Genomic DNA, 24,317 nt, shown 5'->3' on the forward strand with positions numbered 1-24,317 from the left:
GCCATCTAGCTTTTTATGCTGTGATTGCCATTTTAGCTTTCTTCTTCAGTGAGCGTAATTGTTTTTTGAGCTTCGGCATTTGATGCAATCATCATCGAAATGGCTAAGGATAAGAAGACTGTAGACCCCACACCTGCTGGTTTTTACGAAGCAATGGAAAGGACCAATGTTGAAAAAAATCACTAATGAAATGTTCGCTGGGGTATCTGGGGATTCCAGCGACAGTGATAGCTTTGATGTGGAAAGTGGTAACGAGGATGCCGAAGATCGGTCGAGGAGGCCAAGCCATGTCGTTTTCGAGAAATCAACTGTCAAATAAGGGCAGATTGAAGTGATGAAGGACAAATATTTCCATGATATATCTATAGTGAGGGCTGGGGGAGAAAACACTGTTCCTCTTCTCGAAGCAAATGAAGTAGTGGTTTTTAAAAGCTTCATGAAGGCTGGGCTTCGTTTTCCAATGCACACAATGCTGGTTGAAGTACTGAATACATTTGAAATATACCTTCACCAACTTACTCCTGAAGATTTGATTAAAGTGGGGGGTTTTTATTTGGGCTATGAGGAGCCAAGGGCTAGAGCTAGATGCTAAGTGCTTCTGTAATAATCATGAATTATCTTACCAGACTAAGGCAACTGGGAAGGAGCAGTACCATAACAACTTCTGGTGTTACAACTTCGTGCCCTGCTCTGATACAAGATATACGATGCCAACATTTTGGAAGAAGTGGCCGGGCTCTTGGATGAAACAATGGTTCTACGTGAAGAATGATCTGAGTGAGAGGGAAGATGTGTGGGGCATTATTCAGCATCCCATATGGTCACGCATCGGCATTAGAAGGCCATCAATTGCAATTGGGAACAAAGTGCAGGCATGTTTAATGGCTTTCAACACCATTTGCACTTACATTGGTACCAGGGATTTGGTACAGGAACACATTGCTTACAAGGTATGGCTGAAAGTCGCCTAGAGGGGGGGGTGAATAGGCAAAACCTAAAATTTATAAACTTAAACACACACTAAGGTCGGGGGTTAGCGTTAGATAATATTCAAATCTAAAAGAATATCTCTCTTGCTAGGAGTTGCTCAAGGATTGCGGATGACGTATGGGAGCCAACTCAAATTAACACTAGCAAGGATACGTTAGAGAGGGGAAAACAAATCAAACAAAAATCAAGGCGAGTGAGCACGATGATTTGTTTTACCGAGGTTCGGTTCTAAAGAACCTAGTCCCCATTGAGGTCACAAAGACCGGGTCTATTTCAACCCTTTCCCTCTCTCAAACGGTCGTTTAGACCGAGTGAGCCGTTTTCTTAATCTCTCGGGTCACTTAGACCCCGCAAGGACCACAACACACTTAGGTGTCTCTTGCTTCGATTACAAGTCACTTGAGAAATAGAAGAGAAAATAAAAAGGCCAAACTAGGCAACAAGAGCAACAAAAGAACACAAATGATCCTCTCACAAGCCCTAATGCACTAGAGTTGATTTTGGGGCTTTGAGTGGATTGATTGCTTTGATTGTGTCTTGGAGTGTTGAGTTTTGCTCTTGCAATGAATGAGAACTCAAAAATGCTTGGATTAGTTATGAATGAGGTGGTTGGGGTGTATTTATAGCCCCAACCACTTTCATAGCCGTTGGTGAAGGCTGCGGGCGAAGGGCGCACCGGACAGTCACTATGCACTGTCCAGTGCGCGCCACGTCAGCGCAACCATTAGGGTTCGGAGCTGGTCGACCGTTGGAGACTTTGTCGTCTTGCTGCACCGGATAGTCTGGTGCCACACTGGATAGTCCGGTGCTCTCTGACTTTGCTGTTCTGACTTCTGCGCGGCACTGTTCCGGTCTGACATCTCCGCAGTCGACCGTTGGATGAGCAGGGAGTCGTTGCTCGGCTGGTTCACCGGACAGTCCGGTGAATTATAGTGGAGCGCGTCCTGGAATTCCCGAGAGTGGTTGATTAGGAGTTGTACGACCATGGTTAACCAGACACTGTCCAGTGGCACACCGGACAGTCCGGTGCGCCATTTTTCAGCACAGTCAAGTTCTTTGCTCCAATTAAATTGTCCTTAACTTGATTTCTTTCTTGGTTTGTGTTGAACCTTATGCACCTGCGATACATGAATTCTTGACAAACTAGTTAGTCCATGTGTTTGTGTTGGTCGTCAACCACCAAAATTAATTATAGGAAATAATTAACCCTATTTCCCTTTCAATCTCCCCCTTTTTGGTGATTGATGCCAACACAAACACATGGACTAGTTTGCAATTGAGAATGTTGTGCATAGGTTACTTAGAATTACACCAATGAAAGATTTTAAACATATGAATAAGAGTGAATGAATTGCCTTTCTTTTATTTAATATTTTGGACCACATTTGCACCACATGTTTTGTTTTTGCAAATCTTTTGGAAATCTATTCAAAAAAACTTTTGCAAATAGTCAAAGGTATAGGAATATGTTTGCAAGAAGCATTTTTAGGATTTGAAATTCCTCCCCCTATTTCCAAATGCTTTTCCTTTGACTACATAAAAGCTCCCCCTGAATGAAATTCTCCCCTTAGCTTTCAAGAGGGTTTTGAAGTAGATACCATTTGAAATTTTTCTCTCACATATGAGTTGAAAGTTAGATACCAATTGAAAATATACTAATTGAAATTTTTTCATGTTTAATGTGAATTTTTGAAGATAGATACCAACTTGAAAAATACACCAATTGAAATTTACCAATTAAAAATTCATTTCGATTTTTTTTGAAATGGCGGTGCGATCCTTTTGCTTTGGGCTTAATATTTTCTCCCACTTTGGCATTAAGCGCCAAAAACGGAGAACTTGAGAGCCCTTATGCAATTTTCTCCCCCTTTGGGGCTTAATACTTTCTCCCCCTTTGGTACAAGTAAATAAGAGTGAAGGATTATACAAATTGAGAGTGTGGAGGAACAACGACAAAGGGTGAATGATACTGTCACACCCGGTTTTAGAAGACAAACCGAATGCGAACCATGTACGTGCCAGGATCAGCAATTCACGTACACAGTAGTTACATAACTGGACATCATCACACAGTGCTCAAATAATAACATAAAAGGGTAATAATAGTCGATTACATCATATGTCTGAGACATCCACATAGTCTTTAACAATAATCAAAGTGCGAAAATGAAACATAGATACACGCGGCCTTCACAGGCAACCGACTCGGGGTTGCCGCTAACCCACGCCTAAAACTCGTCATAATCTTGGAACTCCTGGAAGTCTTCCTCCATAGCTTCATCTTCTCTCGAGCAATGGTTGCAGCGTGGACAACCTGGGGGGGGGGGTTGGTGTGTAGAGAAAGGGTGAGTACACATCAACATACTCAACAAATGTCCTGTTTGGCTGTAGTGGACTAGCTTTATGTGCGGTTAAGTCAAGCAGTTGCTTTTAGTTGGTCAGATTATTATTACTGGTAGAGAGAGCCAGATTTTAGTATTAACCCAAGTTGTTAACCCAAAAGTACCCTGTTGGGAACTTGTTCTCAAATGCTATGAATTAAGAACAAGGCAACACAATATGTTAATGATTAAGACCCTTCGTCCTTCGAAGCATTATCTCCCTTAGGATATAATGATCTTTAGACAAAGGTCATGAAGGACATACCTTCATCATTGCAGTATATGTAAATGGAAGGAGAAGCATATGAAACACGAGAAATAACATGAATAATCATATGACATCGTTTATATATCTTTTATATATCATTACAAATGAACATGAGTAGTATTGAATTACATTTATACCTTCGGCTTGATAGAAGGCAAAAGTCCAAGCGTGACACACGAGTGAATACAAGTCAGCGTGAACAGTACGGGGTACTGTTCATCTATTTATAGGCACATGGCACAGCCTATGTAAAATTACATTCGTGCCCTTCATGTTTACTATTGACTTAAGGACAATCTATCGAGGACTAGATAGCCTTTTCCTCTTTAAGTCGGTTCCTTTTTCTGCTATTAAGCCGAAGCTTCCTTGCGCGTAGCTTCGGAGCTGGTTCAACTTTCGTCCCGACCATGCTTTTCATATTGTGTACATCTTCATTCCGAGTCTGAAGGTTCCTGTATATATATTAAACTTGGGAAACATTGTTAATCATGTTTTTAAGGACCTTCGAAAGACGAAGGCCCCCAACAGTAGCCCCTCGCAGTATTAATTTGTTATAACAACGAATTTAGACTGCGACATGAACAAAGGCCTTAAGCCGAAGGTCCAAAAAAACACCTTCCCTTTGCTAGAATAGCAACAGTCAATGACAAACGGGGTCCACAAAGTTGCAAAGCACTGGGCGTATAAATATGAACCATAGCATCAACATTTGATACGCCATTTCTGCCATTCATGTGTTTTTCTCAAACTTTTAGCTCTTGTTCACTAGCTCTCGCCTGATTTTCAAATTTTTAGAGCCTTTGGCTTAAAGGCACGTTTTCTATAAATCTGAAGAGAAGAAGATGAGCGGAGAGAAGAAGATGACCAAAGAGAAGAAGATGAATGAAGAGAAGATGACTGAAGAGAAGAAAATAACCGAGGAGACGAAGCTGTTTGAAGAGAAAAAGGTTGTGTTTCCTTACATTGCTGCATTTATTGAGTCCATGGCAAAAACAAATACAGAGAAAATTACTAAGGAGATCATGGAGGGTTTATCCAAAGATTATGATGATAGTGATAGTTATGACGTGGAAAGTGGGGATGAAGACTCTGAAGATCGGCCGTGGCGCCCGAGCCATGCTATCTTCGGAAAATCAACTATCAAACAAAGTCATATTGATGGGATTAGGGGAAGATATTTTCGCGACATGTCTATTGTCATAGTTGGAGGAGACAGTACTGCCCCTGCTCCGGAGGAAAACGAAGTTGTTATATACCGAAGCTTCTTAAAGGCAGGTCTTTGGTTCCTGCTAAGCAAGTTTGTGGTTGAAGTGTTGAAGATATACCAGATCTTCCTTCATCAGATTACCCCCGAAGCTATAATTAGGATGGGAATTTTTGTCTGGGCTGTAAGGAGTCAGGGGCTAGAGCCAAGCGCAAAGTGCTTCTGCAGTATGCACGAGCTTTTATATGAGACGAAGGCTACTGGCAAAGAACAATACCACAACAACTTTGGTTGTTATGGATTTATTGCTCGTCCTAATGCAAGCCACCCGATGCCAACATTCCGAAAAAGATGGCCCGAAGCCTGGATGGAGGAGTGGTTTTACATTAAAAATGATTTAAAGACAAGGGGAGACATCAAAGAAATCATTCAGCGCCCCATCTGGTCTCACTTCGGCCTCCGAAGGCCGAAGGTGGAAATTGATGGTAATGTTGAAGCATGTCAGAAGGCTTTTAGTACTGTGTGTGCCTTCATTGGCACAAGGGATATAACCTTCAGGGTATGGCCACTTGTGGAGAGCTGGGATATGCCAAAGGAAACCACCACCGATTCTAGTGAGGGTGGTCTGGTTCGATTGAAGTATACCTTCAGATTTGGGGAGAAGTTTGATGAGCCAAACGATGACTGGCTGAAGTGTATTGAAGCTACCAGTGATGAGCTACTTGGGGCATACTCCAAGGCCGAAGATAATGCTTTGTCCACAGCTTTCGGGGGTCGAGGCAAGAAAAGATTGAATAAAGTATTTGATGCTATTGGCTTCGTATACCCTGATTACCATTACCCGCTACCATGGCAAGGAAAAAAGATAAAGATTGCCGCTTCGGTCATTACAGCTGAGCCGAAGGGCAAGAAGGTGAAGGTTCTGACCCACCGACCGCGTTATATTGAACCGACCGTAATACCTGAATTTGGCAAAGGGACCTCTTCAGCTGCCAAAGCAAAACAAACTGTTTCAATTGTGCAGAGCACTGAAGAGCCGACTGTAGTGCCGAAGGTGCCTACAGTTGGGCCAGCCGAAGCTAAAGATGATAAGGCTGAAGAGCCACTGGTGGAAAAAGTGATAAAAATGCCAGAAATCCTGAGCCCACCGGCAGCGACAGATTTGCCAAAGATGCATAAAGCTCTTGCTGCAACTCCCAAGAGGAGGAGGAGGATGGCCAGCGTGCTAGACGCTGTTATAGAGACCACGAAAGTCTTAACTCCTGCTCCTGCCAAGAAAACTGCCGAAGCTGGGCCTTCAGCGCCCACTGAGACAAAGGCCGCCATGCCTGAGGATAAAACTGATCAACAGGCTTCAGATGCTATCATGGCAGAAGAGCAAGACGTGGTAGAAAGGGAAAAATTTCCTACCCCCGAAGCCGTTGTCGAGGATGCTGATTATATTTATCGTCATGCTTCGGGGAAAATGTTGTCCGAAGAAGAAGTTGTGGAAGCCAGACATTATGCGCAAAAATTGAAATATCCGAAGGGAGCTTTAGTGTTTAATGGCTCAAACGATGACGACTTCTTATATTGTCTCCCGGACAACAAAGAAATATCTGTTTGCCGGGAGATAGCTACGAGTATGGGTTTTCCGATACTTGAAGAAGGTCTTTCGGTTCTGTCGAAATATGAACTTGCTGATAGCCTCGCGTACAATAGCATAAAGGTATGGAAGTTAACTTTGAAGCTTGAAAATGAAGTACTTTATTGCCATGCTCAACTCTTTTTTCCTCTTTGCAGGGCTTAATTCTTAGTAATGCCCTGAGGGCACAAAAGAACGTTGAAGACGAAGGCTATACAATAGCTCTCACCAACCTTCGTTCAGATGTGACTGAACTGCGAAACGAAGGTCTTGAAAAAGACAAAATCTTGATTTCATTGGTGAACAAAGTAAAGGAAGACGAAGCTAATTACAAAGCTCAGGCCGAAGCCTAAAAAACCGAAATTGAAGACCTTCGGAGACAACTGGCCGAAGCTAAGGAGAACTGTGCGCTCGCACAGGCTAATCAAGAAATCAACGAATATTGGAAAAATTATCTAGATAAAAATGTTGAAGAATTTCGCGAATCCAGGGAAAGGTGCTTTGAGAAATCCTTGGATTGCGTTAAGAAATTTCAAACTAGCTTCACCAAAGTGGGAGCCTACTTTGCTGAAGAAAACTTCATACGAGGCGACCCCGAAGGCGTTGTTGAATGGATAAGTGGAGAAGCCGAAGCCTTCGAGGAAATTTTAAGTGATCGCGGGGATATTTGCGCGTTTTCTAGTGCGCAGGGTATCTCGGCTATTCTGGAGAAGGCCGGATGTGATCATGTTAAGGCTATAGCCTAGGCCGAGGCTGTGTTCTTCGTAGATGATACGAAGGATCCTTCAGCCGAAGAAACTTTAGTGGGCGAGAAATTTTATAACGATGTCTGGGTGAACGGTGGCCGAGAGCTGGCCCACGAGATTATAAAAAAGAGTGAAAAAGACACCCATGACGCCCAGGCAGAAGCAAAGCGAGCTGAAGAAGCTGCAGAACGCGAAAGGCGTATAGGTATTGTTTTTTAATTTTTTTAGCTTTGGTCCTTGCTTTGTGACTTCGAACTAATCAATTTGCCTATTTCAGCTGAATTATCCCCGCCTCCAGAGCTGTACAATCCCCTAGCTGATCTAGAAATGAAGGAAGCATTGGATATTATAAGCATGGAAAACTCCATTATCGACAAAGTCGTCGACAAACTCTTAAACGAAGTTGCAGAAAAAATTGTTAAAGAAGAATAGATTTTATTGTAATAATATTTGGAACTGCTTGATGTATAGGACAATGGAATAAACATTAAGCTTCTATTGTAACAAAGCTGTGTAACATATGTTGCGTGTAACATTGAATCGAATATGTAAATTATTGTAACTTATATCTTTGCGATGCATGAAATTTACACATACCGTTTTTGAGCCTTCGGCGAAAAAAATACCTTCCCTTCTTTTCATGCTTCGTAAAGAAAAAGATCCCTTCTTATGATAAAGGCTGATAAAACTGTATTTTCTGAAGCTTACTTCGTGCCTTAGCATATTTTCATTTTGATGTACGAAGCATTTGCCAAAGATTGGCTTCGTATCCGTTAATGCAATATGATGTATGATGTAATGTTATGCGAAATGATGTGATGATGTGATGCAAAATGATGAGGATGCCGAAGACACACACCCACACGCCCACACTGGAATACACAAGCTCTGCATCCCCTTAGGAACGACTTTTGAGCTTCTTCACCTTCTATTTCGGTGATATAAGTTCTGCATCCCCTTAGGAACGTCTTTTGAACTTCTTCGCCTTCTATTTCGGCGGTATAAGTTCTGCATCCCCTTAGGAACGACTTTTGAACTTCTTCGCCTTATATTTCGGCGGTATTTGGCTCTGCATTCCCTTTGGAACGACTTTTGAGCAGAAAACTTACACTGTGCTCCCTTAGGAACGACTTTTGTAGCTTCGTCAATTTCGGCTCTGCATTCCCTTAGGAACGACTTTTGAGCAAAAAACTTACGCTGCGCTCCCTTAGGAACGACTTTTTGTAGCTTCATTTATGTTAGCTCTGCATTCTATTAGGAACGACTTTTGAGCTTCGTAAATATGTGAAGAAGATATATTTCATTCTGATACAGGCATAATCATTATTAGAAATTAAAACTAAGTTTTCATTGCTTGTTCCTTATACAGAAAGCAGAATGACATAAAAAATAAAAGTATTTCAGAAGTAGAATATTGCTCAGTATATGTGTTTTGATTCTGGTACAGTGCTATTGACTGTACGCGCTTCAGACTCCTCCCTGAAGTCACGTTGTTGTTGGGAGTGCTGGCGCCCTTCTAGCTGTTGACTTCGGGTATAAGTAGGTTGCAATGGTGGTGGCGGTGCAAGCTGAGGCCAGGAAGCTTGTGAATGTCTTGCCGAAGCAAAAGAAGCTGCAGGTTGATTACCCACATATTCTGGTATGTAAGGAGAATGACACGAAGCAGTATGTAAGACCTGCTTCAGCTGATTCTGCTGGGCTTCTGCTTCGGAAATCTCTTTTTGCTTCTGAATGGTGATATGGCATGCTCTTGTAGTGTGACCTTTGTCCTCACCACAGAATAAGCAATAGATTTTCCTGGGCTGATCCCCATATATTTCTCCGAAGCCCCTGCCGCCTCGGCCCCTTGGAGCTGGTGGCCTGAAGGAGCTTTGCTGCTGTCCTGAAGACTGTGAGCTATGTTGTGGCCTCTGAAACTGGCCTCCTTTGTCATCGTTCTGACTGGAGCTATGGATTGATCAGACATGTCTAGGATGGATTCTTCCTCCGAAGCCCCTAGTCATCTCAGAAAATCTATAAGCTTTCTCCCTTCTTTGGCGGAAGTCATTGTCAGCCCGGATGTACTCATCCATTTTCTGAAGCAGCTTCTCCAGAGTATGGGGAGGTTTCCTGGCGAAGTATTGAGCTGTAGGCCCTGGCCTAAGGCCTTTGATCATGGCCTCAACGACGATTTCATTGGGCACCATAGGCGCTTGTTCTCTGAGATGCAAGAACCTTCGGACATATGCCTGAAGGTATTCCTCATGGTCTTGAGTGCATTGGAACAAGGCCTGAGCAGTGACTGGCTTCGTCTGAAACCCTTGAAAATTGGTAACCAGCATGTCCTTGAGCTTATGCCATGACGTGATTTTCCCTGGCCGGAGAGAAGAGTACCATGTCTAGGCCACGTTTCGGACTACCATGACGAAGGACTTTGCCATGACTGCAGTATTGCCCCCATACGAAGATATAGTTGCTTCGTAGCTCATCAGAAATTACTTCGGATCTGAGTGGCCATCATACATTGGGAGCTGAGGTGGTTTGTATGATGGGGGCCATGGGGTAGCCTGCAGTTCTACTGATAGAGGAGAAGCATCATCAAAAGCAAAACTTCCATGATGGAAATCGTCATACTAATCATCATCATTGTAGGAATTGTCTTGACGAAACTCTCTTTGTGGAGGTCTTCGGTCCTGGTCGTCTTGAGTAAGATGACGTATTTCTTCAGCAGCTTCATCGATCTTCTTCTGTAGATCAGAAAGACGAAGCATTTTCTCTCTCTTCCTTTCGACCTGCTGATGGATAGCTTCGAGATCCCTTATCTCCTGATCCAGCTCCTCCTCCTGGGGTGTTGGACTTGTAGCCTTCCTCTTTTGAGTTCGAGCTTCTCGTAATGTATCCTGGTTGACGTCTAGTGGCTGCAGTGCAGCCCCTAGCCCTGAAGAAGTTTTCTTCGACGGCATGACGAAGGTCACAGCTTGTCAAAGGTGGTCGATTGAGTTCACCGGAGGTGGGCGCCAATGTTGGGGACTTGTTCTCAAATGCTATGAATTAAGAACAAGGCAACACATGATGTTAATGATTAAGACCCTTCGTCCTTCGAAGCATTATCTCCCTTAGGATATAATGATCTTTAGACGAAGGTCATGAAGGACATACCTTCATCATTGCAGTATATGTAAATGGAAGGAGAAGCATATGAAACACGAGAAATAACATGAATAATCATATGACATCATTTATATATCTTTTATATATCATTACAAATGAACATGAGTAGTATTGAATTACATTTATACCTTCAGCTTGATAGAAGGCAAAAGTCCAAGTGTGACACACGAGTAGATACAAGTCAGCGTGAACAGTACGTGGGTACTGTTCATCTATTTATAGGCACATGGCGCAACTTGTGTAAAATTACATTTGTGCCCTTCATGTTTACTATTGACTTAAGGACAATCTATCGAGGACTAGATAGCCTTTTCCTCTTTAAGTCGGTTCCTATTTCTGCTATTAAGCTGAAGCTTCCTTGCGCGTAGCTTCGGAGCTGGTTCAACCTTCTTCCCAACCATGCTTTTCATATTGCGTATAGCTTCATTCCTAGTCTGAAGGTTCCTATATATATATATTACACTTGGGAAACATTATTAATCATGTTTTTGAGGACCTTCGGAAGACGAAGGCCCCCAACATACCCTTTCCAAACGGAAAGAATACCACTTACCATTACCATAGTCAATACAAAAACCATCATTCTCATCACCACCTATAATCCAAACATCTCTGATCAAGTATCTCTAATCAATGGAGCTCCCTTGGCCGCTCATAACCGCGAGCACGACTGATATATCAGTTTTCATAACACTCTGCAGAGGTTGCGCACTTTACCCACAAGTCGTGATTCCCTTTCTGCCTGGAGATCATGACTCTCCATTGATCACTACCAAGGTGACCCAACAGGGTATCACTATGTAGCCTTTACAAAGATTCCTCGGGGCTGTAGCCGCCCGTTAGGTTTCCTAAATGCACCGCACTCCTCCCCAAGGGGCGAACCAACCTTGGCAGAGCGAGCCGCATACACCGAGCCCCATTAACGGCACGACGGCAAAGCGAACTACACCCCGGTTCCTCTAATTATTCAGCTAAGGGCGTCCCATTCCACCCTCATGGTTGCACTGTTTTCTCGGGCGGTCATCCAACGAACAGGTCCTTACGGAGAGGCACTCGAGAAACCTCTCGAGTCCCCTTAAATTCCACAAGTATATCATCATAATAAAGAAGGGAAACAGTGTATCATTAATAAATCTCATCATGTTCATTGATTAATTTGAAGCACTAGCATGAAGCTAAACCAGAATAATCCAACCCAAATAGGTAAGCAAGGACATGAATAACAAAAGCTAGTCAATCCTTAGGTATACACTGTGTAAATGCGGAAAGTGAATTAAGGAATGTATAGGACATAAGTGGGTCAAGGGACACTTGCCTCCACCAACCAGCTGCTGCTAGGTCTTCTCCTGCGAGTTCTTCGGACTCCTCAACCAGACTGTTATCTATGCGAGTGCAAACATACATCCATCTCTTTGAATTAGGAAATAAACAGTACACCATACAAGAGAGCAGATCAATTGAACATGCATATGATATGACATATGAACCGCGCCAAGACGCCGAGCGTCACGCTGGGCCACGCGCACCGCACCGAACGCGAGGGAGCAAGCAGCCGTGCCGGGCGCTATACTGGGGCGCCGCGCGCTGGCCGAGCTCAAGGCCGCGCGCCATGGGCGTGTTGGGCCGAGCTCAAGGCCATGCCGCGGGCACGAGGTGGCAGCCGGGGCGGGGGCGAGCGTGCGCAGGGCAGGCGAGCGCGCCGGGGTGGGCTGGGCCGAGCGCGCCGTGCCGCGGGGAGGGGGCCGAGCACGCCGGGGCGGCTGGGGCGGGCGCGAGGGAGGGGGTCGCGCCATGCCGAACGGGCCCAAGGAAGAAGAGGGGTGGGTGGGGGAGAGAGAGGGGGACGAGGCTCACCGCGCGGGGGGCGAGGGCGGCGTAGACGGTGGGTGGTTCCGAGCGGTGGCGAGGTGGAGGAGAGGGACGAGCTGCATGGGGGAGAGAGAACGTGCGCGGGGGGGGGGGGGGGGGGGTAGAGGAGAGAGAGGGAGGCAGTTTTGGGGGGGGGGTGGGGCTGACGGGTGGGCCCCACTAGGGGCGACGGCGGCAGCTGCAACCACCTGCGCTGCGCGCGACGCGCGTGGGGGGCACGGGGCGTAGGCCACGGCTGAGCCACAAGGCCGGCTGTGCCGTGGGGGAAGCTGTGCCGTGGGAGGAGATGGGCCGCGGGGGCGAGCTGGGCCGCAGGAGAGAGGGGGGCTCGGCTGGGCCGCGCGTCGGCCGACCCAAGACGGCGTGGGCCGTGCAAGAGGGAAAGGAGGAGGGGGGGGAAGAAAAGGAAGGAAAAAAGGCTGTGGCTGGGCCGAAAGGAGAGAGGGAGAGATTTTCCTTCTTATTTTCTTCTTATTTTCCTATTATCTATTTTATCTCTAACCTTCTACTAAATGCATACTTTGTGGAAACCAAGCAAATACACACAAAAGGAAATAGATGCGTGGCTCAGCATGATGCAACAACCAAAGAAAATATTTCCAGGGTTCACCTACACAAGATGTCGAGCTAATTCTCGCTAGAACTTTGAAAAATAATAAGGCTTAGCGAGAAGAAAAAGAAACAGGAAAGGTAACACCCGAATTTGGTGAGTGCTGGAGAAAGAAAAAAATTAACTCTCAAATTTGGGGCGTTACAGATACCGTCAGAGTTGGAGTGGAAGCCTTGTCTTTGTCGAAGACTCCATTTCCCTTTCAATCTATGACTAAGTATATAGATACACTTGAAAACACATTAGTCGTAGCCTTGGCACAAGAAGAATAAGAAATATGCATTTGTACCAAATGAAATAGACATGATCAAAGGTATATAAATTAGCTATGTGTGCAATGTTTCAATCAAAGTTCCGAGAATCATGTATATTTATGAAAGTGCATTCATCGCTTTTGTGAGTTTTGGTGATTTGGATAACAACACATTTAAAGGTCTAACAAGTGTGCTAAGTGTTGAACAGGAAATTCAGTATGATGAACATACTTGAATAGTGTATAATGATCAGTGAACAAAGGTTCAACGCAAGGTTAAATAACCAGTGAGACAAGGCAAATGGATATAATATGGTCTCTATATTGGTTTGAATATATGGACAAGACCTGAGAAATCACTATGCATAAATATGATTAGAATAGAGGTTGAAGTGATTAAGAGGATTGGTCAATCCAAAGTGAATGAGATATGAGGAATCATGAATTGGCTTGACCATATTACTATTAGTCCATATATGAATCTATGAGAATCAAACTAGAGCTTGATTGATCTTAGCATTTATATCTAGATGACATTCAAGCAAGGTTCACAATATTGAAGAAATCATTCTCTCAATGGATGCTCAATATGATGTGACTCAAGAATGGCTTGATACGGTGAAGATAGCAAGGAAAGGGCTTCGAGGAACTAAGCGAAGGTGAAGGCTAAGCGACGGCTTGTGGATCGAGGTACCATGGCTAAGGTGAAGAAGAGAGTACTTGCACTAAGTCGATGAACTAATCAGCTATAAAGAGTTATAATATGTCGATGCATTAGTAAGGTGACTTGAAGCCATGATTTGAACTCATATGTGGTGAAATGGTACAAGTCACAGGGTTTGATTTGTGTTTGCTTCAAAAGGTGCGACAAAGATGTTTATGATCCTTATGAAGCAATGCCATGGAGAAATCACACATGAGACACCAATGACTCAAGGAGTTTACTTAATTATGTTTTATTTAACTTGAGTATAGGAATCGTCGTACTATCAGGGGGATCCAAAAATAAGGTTGGTGTTGGTACTAAAGCTCAAAATCCTTGATCCAAAACTTCTATTTTGCCCATGTTAATTCTTAGTGAAAGTTTGTAGTACAACCTTTTTAAGTCTATCTTGGCCAAAATTGCTCTCTAGAAAATACTGGTTCAGCTGGTTTTCAGGCTGGTTCAGTTGGTAATCAAATACTGGTTCAGCTGGTTTTCAGGCTGGTTCAGCTGGTATTCAAAAACCAGCTCAGCCGGTCACTCAACTGGTTTTCAGTCTGGTGGAAACCGGTTCAGCCAGTTTTAAAACCGGTTCAGCCGGTTTTTGTACTGTTCACTTTTTCTGCCAGTCTGCTGTGTCAGCCAAAAAGCTGTGCGTAGCTTTTTGAAAACCGACTCAGCCGGTTTTGGGACCGGCTCAACCGATTTTTGTGCAGAAAAGTCAAAAATGGCTAGTTTTGGAGCCCCACCTATATATACTCACTCCTACCTCTCTCCCCCACAGTAGAGCACGCACCAAACTCCATTTCTAACCTGAGAAACATCTCCCACTCTCTCTCACACACCTCTTGCCTCTCCCATTTCAAATCTTTGGAGAGAAATCTTTGAGTGAGATTGAAGAGCTGCGATTTTTGTGCTTCATCTCCAAATCCTTCTTGTTCTTGATTCGAGCTTTGGTACTACATCGAGTTCTTTGTGGATTCATTACTCTTGGAGCTTCTAGCTCCTAGACGACTAGGTGTCTCTTGTGAGTCTCCAAATCTTGTGGAAGACCACAAGAAAAATTGTATTACCCGCTCGTTTGAGCAAATATTAGTGTGTGGGCTTGACCTTTGTGGTCGACAAAGGGAGGATTAGGGTTGAAAGATACTCGGCTCTTTGTGGGCGCCACAACGAGGAAGTAGGACACCTTGGTGGTGTGACCAAACCTCGAGATAAATCTTGTGTCTCTTATGTTCTTGCTCATTGTGCTTGTTCGTGTTCTTCGTTCTCTCACCATTCTGCGGAAGAATTGTTTATATCTTTTTAGTGTGTGGATTTTGAGAAGTGTCCTTCTCAGATCTACTACTTTGAACCCTGTGGATTAACTAGAACATCTCATTTCCAAAGTTAACTGGGTGAATTTCGAGATCAATTCAGTTTATATCTTATTCTTTAGTTGAGCTCATGCAAACCGACTGAACCGATTTTGACACCGGTTGAACCGGTTTTACCCAGTTCGTTTCTAGTTTTTGTAACACCCCTGGTGTTACTGTTACTAAAACTTGAGCATAACATCATAAGCATTGGCATTTCATGTGTTTGTCATACCTAGAGTGCATTCACTAGGCAAAAATTTCAAACAAGTTGTATTGATGTGACATTTTGTAGAAAAAACCCTAGAGTAGGGTACCTAACCCTAGATTGGGCTTAAAGGGGTAACCAAAGCCTAAACAAGAGAAAACTTCAAAACTTGATAATAATGATCATAAAATACCACCATTAATGAAGTTAAGGGATATCAAAACCCTAGGAGAACCAAAAGCCTTAAATAGAACCCTGGAAAGCCCTAGACTTAAACCCTAGGGGGCTAAGTGCAAAATTAGTGCACTTTTGGACTAAAGTGCAAAAACCATGAAAGTAAGACACCTTAAGTACTATGGTTCACAAGAATGTGGATTTGCAACTTAAACCCTAAGTTTTGGACTTATTTGCAAAAAGCCACATTTGTGCTCCAAGTCTTTAAGTCTGAAATCAGTGGCATTGGCTCAACTTTGAAGCCTCATATCTTCCAAATTATGAAGATTTTGCCCTAGGTCACCACATCAAGTTTGTCAAGCTATGTAAGGAGAACAACTTTGTTTAAGGGATTAAACATTGTTGTTATGAAAATCTTGGAGAAAAATGTGGACAAAGTTGGGCTGTCAGTCAGCCTAATCCTGAATTTTGGTATTCAGGGACATCCAATGAACTTTGGGAGCCTTTTCGTGGATGATCCAGTAAGTGCTTGGCTATGGTTGCTATAACAAAATTATCGCTGGATCATCGAACAACAACTTTGCTACTGGCCGATCAATAGGTTGTCATGTAAAAACTTAAGCTTTAAGCCCTGCAAAATGCTCTGTCAGGTGTCTGAATGAAGAACTGATGGTACAGTAACCTGAACATGATCCCAGGTTCAGCCCCCCTCGCCGCCGATGAATCTGTGTCATGATCGTCGCCGCCGTTACGATTCGCGCTCACAAGTGACCGGATAACGCTTCGGGGCAAAAGATCTTCGCCTGGGGATAACTCTGGTAGCCGGCCACCGTACCCCCATGCTTTGCGGCCAGCGCAAATTAGTTCACCGGCGTTGACTGTCCGTCAATCGGCTGCCACGTGCTAAAGTGTTAGACCACGTCGCTGTGAATCGCGTCTCGCATGCACGGTGATCGCCGGTGTACTGCCACGGTGAAAGCCACTCATCTCGAGCGCTGTTGGGGGCCTTCGTATTCCGAAGGTCCTCAAAAACATGATTTACTGTTTCCCGAGTGTAATATATGAACAGGTGCCTTCGGACTCGGATCAGAACCACACAGTGTGAAAAGCACAAACAATACGAAGGTTGGCGCAGCGCCGAAGCTACGTGCAAGGGAGCTTTGGCATAACGGCAGAAAAGGGAACCGACTTAAAGGGGAAAAGGCTATCCAGTCCTCATAGATTTTTCTATAAGCCAATAGTAAATGTAAAGGGCATGACTGTAATTTCTCATAGGCTGTGTCCTGCGCCTATAAATAGGTGAACAGTACCCCCGTACTGTTCACGCTGACTTGTACCAGCTTTTGCGTCACGCTTGTGCTTTTTTGCCTTCTGACAAGCCGAAGGTACCTTTGTAACTCAATATTATTCCTGCTTTTACATGATGATATAATGAATAATAATGAGTTAATAATGTTATATGACAGTTTATGTTGTTTCATATGTCATATGCTCCTTCTTTTATTTAACGTATATTGTGATTATGAAGGTATGTCCTTGATAACCTTCGTCTGAAGATCATTATATCCTAAGGGAAATAATGCTTCGAAGGACGAAGGGTATTAACATTTAACATCTTGTGTTGCCTTGTTCTTAATTCATAGTATTTGAGAACAAGTCCCCAACATTGGCGCCCACCTCTGGTGAACCCTTTTTCGACCACCTTCGGCAAGCACCGACCTTCGTCATGCCGCCAAAGAAAGCTTCAGCGCCAGGGGCTACCGCACTTCATCCACTGGACCCAAATCAGGAGACCCTCTCTCTTCGAGAGGCCCGAAGCCAGAAAAGAAAGGCCACCAGTCCAACACTCCAGGAGGAGTTGGACCAGGAGATTAGAAACATGGAGATAATCCATTAGCAGGTACAACGGAAGAAGGAGAAGATGGCCCAACTAGCTGATCTTCAAAGGCAGATCGATGAAGCTACTGAAAAAGTACACCATCTTGCTCAAGACGAACAAGAACGAAGGCCCCAGCATAGGGAGCTTCACCAAGAAGGCTTATTCAACGAGGATGGATGGTATGATGATTTTAATCATGATACCTTTACCTTTGATGATGCTTCTCCCTTGGCAGCAGAACTGCAGGCTATCCCATGGCCCCCATCATACAAGCCACCTCAGCTCCCCATGTATGATAGGCATTCAGATCCGAAACAGTTCTTGATGAGTTATGAAGCGACTATATCTTCATACGGAGGCAATGCAGCTGTCATGGCCAAATCTTTCGTCATGGCAGTTCGAAATGTGGCCCAAACATGGTATTCTTCTCTTCGGCCAAGAACTATTACTTCGTGGCAGAAGCTCAAGGATATGCTACTGACAAGCTTTCAAGGCTTTCAGATGAAGCCGGTCACAGCTCAGGCTCTGTTTCAATGTACGCAAGACCATGAGGAGTATCTTCAAGCATACGTCTGAAGGTTCTTGCATCTCAGAGCACAGGCACCTACAGTGCCCAATGAAATTGTCATTGAGGCCATGATCAAGGGTCTTCGTCCAGGACCTACTACCCAGTATTTCGCCAGAAAGCCTCCACAGACTCTGGAAAAGTTGCTTCAAAAGATGGATGAGTACATCAGGGCTGACAATGACTTCCGCCAAAGAAGGGAGGAAGCTTACAAGTTTTCTGAGATGACCAGGGGCTTCGAAGGAAGAATCCACCCGAGGCATGTCAGGTCAATTCATAACTCCACTCAGAATGATGATAGAGTAAAAGTCAGTTGCAGAGGCTGCAATATTCTTCACAATCTTCGGGGCACCAACAAAGCTCTTTTTGGCCGCCAGTTCCAAGAGGCAGAGGCGCTAGGGGCTTCGAAGGAAGATATGGGGACCAACCCAGGAAGATTTATTGTCTATTTTATGGTGAAGACAAGGGCCATACTACAAGAATGCGCCAAGTCACCATCCAAAACCAGAAGGAGATCGCAGAAGCTGAAGCCCGGCAAAGTCAACCGCAGCAGGTTCTGCACATTGCTTCGTGTCACTCACCCTACATACCAGAATATGTAGGTAACCATCCTGCAGCTTCTATTGCTTCGGCTAGTCCGCCACAGGCTTCTTGGCCACAACTTCCACCTCCGCCGCCACTACAACCTGCCTATTCATGAGGTTAGCAGCCAGAAAGGAGCCATCAGACTCATCAGCAGCGAGATCTCAGGGAGGAATCCGAAGCTCGCACAGTCAACAGTACTGTGCCAGAATCAAAACACATCTATTGAGAAATATCCTACCTCTGAAACATTTTTACATTCATTGTCATTTTCTTTTCAATAAGGAACAATCAATGTAAATCTAGTCTTCTTGTTATTTTTAATTTCTTGCAATAGCTTCGTTCTTGTCATAATGAAATATATCCTTCCCACAGATTTACGAAGCTAAAAAACTGCCGAAGCTCAAAAGTCGTTCCTAAGGGAATGCAGAGCTAAAAATTGCATTGCAAGTTTTACCGAAGCTACAAAAGTCGTTCCTAAGGAGCGCAGCGTAAGTTTGCCGAAGCTACAAAAAGTCGTTCCTAAGGAGCACAGCGTAAGTTTGCCGAAGCTACAAAAAGTCGTTCCCAAGGGAGCGCAGTGTAAGTTTTCTGCTCAAAAGTCGTTCCAAAGGAAATGCAGAGCCAAATACCGCCGAAATATAAGGCGAAGTGCGAAAATCAACGCGAATACCACCGAAATATAAGGCGCAGCGTGAAAAGTCAACGCGAATACCGCCGAAATAGAAGGCGAAGAAGTTCAAAAGACGTTCCTAAGGGAATGCAGAACTTACACTGAAAAATAAGCGGTGAAGCCGAAAAATAAACAGCAAAGAGATTTTGATGGTTCCTAAGGGAACGCAAATATTGTGTTTCAGCGTGGGTATGTGTCTTCGGCATTAGCATCATTCTTCGCATCATATCACCGCATCATATCGCATAGCATCACATCGTACATCATATCACATCAATGACATCAATTGGAACCGAGGCCGATCTTCGGAGAATGCTTTACAAAAAATGAAAAGATGCCAAGGCACAAAGTAAGCTGAGAATTACAGCTTCATCAATTCTGATGTGGAAAGAGGGATCCATTGTTTACGAAGCATTGATGATTTTACAAAGTGTGAATGATTCTTACGAGGCATAAAAACTCTTCTTTACGAAGCATGAAAAGAAGGGAAGGTGTTTTTTCGCCGAAGGCTCAAAAATGGTATGTACATAAAGTTTTATGCATCGCAAAGAACTGAATTACAAACAATTCATATGTTACATTCAAATCTATAAGTACCAAATATTACAAACATAGTTCAGCAAATGTTACATTAATATTCTAGAAATGTTTTTACAATAGCTACTCTTCTTCCTTCAGAACTTTTTCTGCAGCTTCGGTTAGCAGTTTGGTAACAACTTCATCTACAATAGCTTCGGCCATATTAATAATTTCTATTGCTTTCTTTGTCTTGGGTCGGCCAGTGGGTCGAATGGCTCTAGGGGAGGAGATAGTTCAGCTGCGGTAGAAGACACAAATTAGTTCGAAGTCACAAAAATAAACAACAAAGCTACAAGCCATTAAGTAATACCTATCCGTCTTTCGAGTTCCGCAGTTTTTTCAGCTTCTTTCGTTGCTTCTCGAGCGTCATGAATATCTTTTTCGCTCTTCTTCATTATTTCATGAGTCATCCCTCGGCCGCCATTTTCCCAGATATCAGTGAAAATTTTTCCACCTATTGAACTCGCTTCGGCCGAGGGGTCCTTCGTATCATCGACGGAGAAGGCAGCTTCGGCCTGGGCCAAGGTTTTAACATGTTCACAACCTGCCTTCTCCAAAATGGATGCAACGCCCCTCGCACCAGAGAATGCACAGACGTCCCCGCGGTCACTCAAAATCTCCTCAAAAGCTTCGACTTCATTACTGATCCACTCGATGACGCCCTCAGGGTCGCCCTGTATGAAGTTGTCTTCGTTTGAGTAGGCGCCCACGTTGGCGAAGCTAGTCTTTATCTTTTTACGCATTTCACAGATTTTCCAAAACATCTTTGTTTTGATGCGCGAAGCTCTGCAACTGTTTTTTCAAAATAATTTTTCTAGTACTCACTGGTATCTCGATCAGCTTCGGCAACAACGCATTTTAATTTGGCCTCAGCTAATTGTTTCCGAAGATCTTCAATTTCACTCTTTTGGGCCTCAACTTGAACTTTGGAACTAGCTTCGTCTTCTTTTATCTTGTTTACCAATGAAATTAATATTTTATCCTTTTCAAGGCCTTCGTTCCTTAGTTCAATCACTTCTGAACGAAGGTTGTTCAGAGCCATTATGCACCCTTCATCTTCGATATTTTCCTGTGCCCTGAGGGCATTGCAAAGGATCAAGCCCTGCAAAAGGAGTACAATATTAAGTATAAACAAGTGAAATACTTTGTTTTTAAATACAAAAATTGATTTTCGCACCTTTATACTATTATATGCCAAACTATCGGCCAATTCATCCTTCGACAGTACTGGGAGGCCATCTTCTAACGTTGGGAACCCGAAGCTTCTACCCATCTCCCGGCAAACAGATATCTCTTTACTATCCGGGAGACAGTACAAAAAATCTTCTTCTCCGCTGCCGTTAAACACTAATGTCCCCTCAGAATATTTCAGCTTCTGGGCATAGTGTTGAGCTTCTCATTCTTCTTCTTTAGAGAGTCTTTTTCCCGAAGCATGACGAATGATATATTCAATACTTTCTTTTAAAGCTTCGGGAGCAGGAGCGACAGCTTTTTCAGGAAAAGTCTGTTCTATAGCCTCTTCCTCCGCTGCCTTCTCTTCAATTTCCGAGGGTTTTTTCTTAGCAGGCTCTAAAGGCCCAGCTTCGGCACTAGCCTGGCTCATTGCAGCTTCGACTTCGGCCAGTTTTGTTTTAGCTTCGATTTTCATTTTCAAAGCCTTGGCAATTTTCCCTGGAGTAGAGCTTGAAGCCTTTACTGTTTCTAGCACATCTAGTACACTTGCCATTCTTTTTCTTTTGGGAGTTGCCGCAACACCTTTTTGTATCTTCGGCACTGTTACTTCCGCCGAAGAGCTTAAAATTTCTAACATTTTTTCAGTTTTTGGCTCTTCGGCCTTATCTTTACTAGTCTTTGCCTCAGCTTGCTCGGCTGAGGGTGCCTTCGACATGGTAGCCGGTTCTTCAGTTTTCTGCGTAGGAGGAATGGGCTCCTTTGATTCAGCAGCTGAAGAAATCTTCTTGCCAAGCTCAGGTACCATGGCCGGTTCAATATAACACGGCTGATGGGTAAGGACCTTCAACTTTTTACTCTTCGGCGTGGGCTCGCTTGGAGTAGCCGAAGCAGCAACCTTTCCAGAAGTTGCACCCTTTCTTTTCTGCCCCCGTGGCAGGTAGCGATAGTCAGGGTACACAAATCCAATAGCATCAAAAACCCTATTTAATCTTTTCTTTTTTCGGCTCCCGAAGGCCGCATATAGTGCATTATCTTCGGACTTGGAATAAGCTCCAAGTAACTCATTGCTAGTATTTTCAATGCACTTCAGCCAGTCATCATCTGGTTCCACAAACTTGTCCCCAAACCTGAAGGTGTATTTCAATCGAACCAGGCCGCCATCGCTAGGATTAGTGATGGTCTCTTTCGGCATTTCCCAGCTGTCTATAAGTGGCCATATCTTGTAGGCTATATGTTCTTGAAGTAAGTCTCTTGTCCCAATAAAAGAGCAAACTGTGCTGAAGGCCCTTCGGCATGCTTCGGCTGGCTCATCAATTTCTACCTTCGGCTTTCGGAGGCCAAAGCGGGACCAAATGGGGTGCATGATGATCTCTTTAATGTCTTCTCTTGCCTTCAAGTCATTCTTCACGTAAAACCACTCTTCCATCCAGGCCTCGGGCCATCTCTTCCGAAATGTTGGCACTAGGTAGCCTGCGCCAGAGCGAGCAATGAAGCTATAGCAACCGAAATTGTTATGATATTGTTCTTTACCCTAGGCCTTTGTCTCATACGAAAGTTCATGCATACTGCAAAAACATCTTGCACTTGGCTCTAGACCTTGACTTCTCACAGCCTAGACGAAGATCCCCATTCTAATAACTGCTTCGGGAGTGATCTGGTGAAGGAAAATCTGGTATGTCTTTAAAACTTCAACCACAAATTTGCTCAATGGGAACCGAAGTCCAGCTTTGAAGAAGCTTCGGAAGATCACAACTTTGTTTTCTTCGGGAGCAGGAACGACCCTGTCTACGTTAGCCCTCACAATAGACATATCTCGAAAATACCTTCTTCTCATATTATCAAGATGACTCTGTTTGATAGTTCATTTCCCAAAGACTGCATGACTTGGTCGCCAGGGCCGATCTTCAAAGTCTTCGCCTCCACTCTCCACATCATAGCTGTCGCTATCATCAGTATCTTCAGATAAGCCTTCCAATATCTCTTTAGTAATCTTCTCTGTATTGGTTTTTGCTATTGACTCAACAAATCCAGCAGTCTTCTCCTCAAGGAGCTTCTCCTCTTCGGTTAGTTTCGTCTCAGCAACTGTCTTCTTGTCTTGAGACATCTTCTCTTCGGAAATGACGGAAACGTGTCCTTCAAACCGAGGCACAAAAGCTTGAGAGCTATCAAGCGCTAGTAAGCACAAGTTATAAAATTGAGAAAATAAGGCAAATGGCACAAGCAGTGTATCAAATGCAGTCGGTGTGAGTTCCTATTTATACGCCTAGTGCGCTCCAAGTCGGAGGGCCCCGTATGTCATTGACTGTTGCTATTCTAGCTAAGGGAAGGTGTTTTTTCGGACCTTCGGCTTAGGGCCTTCGTCCATGTCACAATCTGAATTCGTTATTCTAACAAATTAATATTGCAAGGGGCTACTGTTGGGGGCCTTCGTCTTCCGAAGGTCCTCAAAAACATGATTTAACAATGTTTCCCGAGTGTAATATATGAACAGGTGCCTTCAGACTCGGATCAGAACCACACAGTGTGAAAAGCACGAATAATACGAAGGTTGACGCAGCACCGAAGCTACGTGCAAGGGAGCTTCGGCATAACGGCAGAAAAGGAAACTGACTTAAAGGGGAAAAGGCTATCCAGTCCTCATAGATTTTTCTATAAGCTAATAGTAAATGTAAAGGGCATGACTGTAATTTCTCATAGGCTGTGTCATGCGCCTATAAATAGATGAACAGTACCCCCATACTGTTCACGCTGACTTGTACCAGCTTTTGCGTCATGCTTGTGCTTTTTTGCCTTCTGACAAGCCGAAGGTACCTTTGTAACTCAATATTATTCCTGATTTTACATGATGATATAATGAATAATAATGAGTTAATAAAGCTATATGACAGTTTATGTTGTTTCATATGTCATATGCTCCTTCTTTTATTTAACGTATATTGCGATTATGAAGGTATGTCCTTCATAACCTTCGTCTGAAGATCATTATATCCTAAGGGAAATAATGCTTCGAAGGACGAAGGGTATTAACATTTAACATCTTGTGTTGCCTTGTTCTTAATTCATGGTATTTGAGAACAAATCCCCAACAAGCGCTAGTACCTTTTTTCCCCTCCGGCCGCCGCGCGTCTTCGTGCAATTCATCGGCCGCCACTTACGGACTCTATAAATTGAGCATGTCGTGAGCTCCGCAGGATAATTACGCATCCAAAGCACCAGCTATTGCCTCCAATTGTTCACCAGAGACCGCGAATTTCTTACTTCCCCCAATCCTGTTTCCGCCACCGCAGAGACACCCTCGCCGCGGCCAGCTTGTTCCAGGTATGTTCATACC

Source organism: Zea mays, chromosome 1 (assembly GCF_902167145.1).
Source record: "Zea mays cultivar B73 chromosome 1, Zm-B73-REFERENCE-NAM-5.0, whole genome shotgun sequence".
NCBI lineage: Eukaryota > Viridiplantae > Streptophyta > Magnoliopsida > Poales > Poaceae > Zea > Zea mays.